The 771-nt window shown below is 37.5% G+C and overlaps 1 pseudogene; it reads right to left on the minus strand.

The window, feature by feature from the left end:
- LOC142435336 (small nucleolar RNA SNORA31) lies at positions 1–125 on the minus strand (annotated as a pseudogene).
- Positions 126–771: the final 646 nt, after the last annotated feature.

Consider the following 771-nt stretch of genomic DNA (forward strand, 5'->3'; position numbering starts at 1 on the left):
CTATGTAATCCCTCATTCAATCTGCACCCGCCACAAAGACAGACAGAAAGTGCAGGGACTTTTTATTTTTTTGCATCCCAGTGCAAACCAGAAGAACAATGGTCAATTGCGAGGATTTTTGATGTCTCTTTTAAAAATTTTGTTTGCTTTCTGTTGAGGTGTGATGCATACTGAAGTAGATAGTCTTTGACCTGCATCACTAAGTGCTTCAAATCCTGTTCACGCTCAGTAATCGAGGTGGTATTAACTGTATATCACAGGTTGTAATGATTTTTTTCTCCAATTCCCAGGCCCCATTCTTCCCCAGCTTCTCAGATTATTTGCTCAGTGTGCTGATTGAATAAGTATGGTGAAAGGATACATCCCCAAGCATGCCTGATACATACCTTTCCTGATTTTAAACCATACAGTATGCCCCCCCCCATTTAAAACTATTGTCTCTTGGACCATGTATATGTTCCCTGTCTCTTTGACCACATACAGATTCTACATGAGAACAATTAAGTATTCTGGAAGTCCAATTCTTCTCAATGTTATCCATAATATGGTACAATTAGCAATTTTGAATCCCTCTTTGCATAGTCAATAAGGCAAATTACCATAAGCCAGTAAAGATGACAGCCTAGGAAACCCTATGGGACAATTCTACTCCATCACTATATTTCAGAATTGACTCGTGGCACACAAAAATAACTGATTGATGAGATTATTTTGACCTTACTTGCACAAATTTTCCATTTTATGATTTACTATTCTGATAAAATGACTATA

This window comes from Tenrec ecaudatus, chromosome X (genome assembly GCF_050624435.1).
Source record: "Tenrec ecaudatus isolate mTenEca1 chromosome X, mTenEca1.hap1, whole genome shotgun sequence".
Classification (NCBI taxonomy): Eukaryota; Metazoa; Chordata; class Mammalia; order Afrosoricida; family Tenrecidae; genus Tenrec; species Tenrec ecaudatus.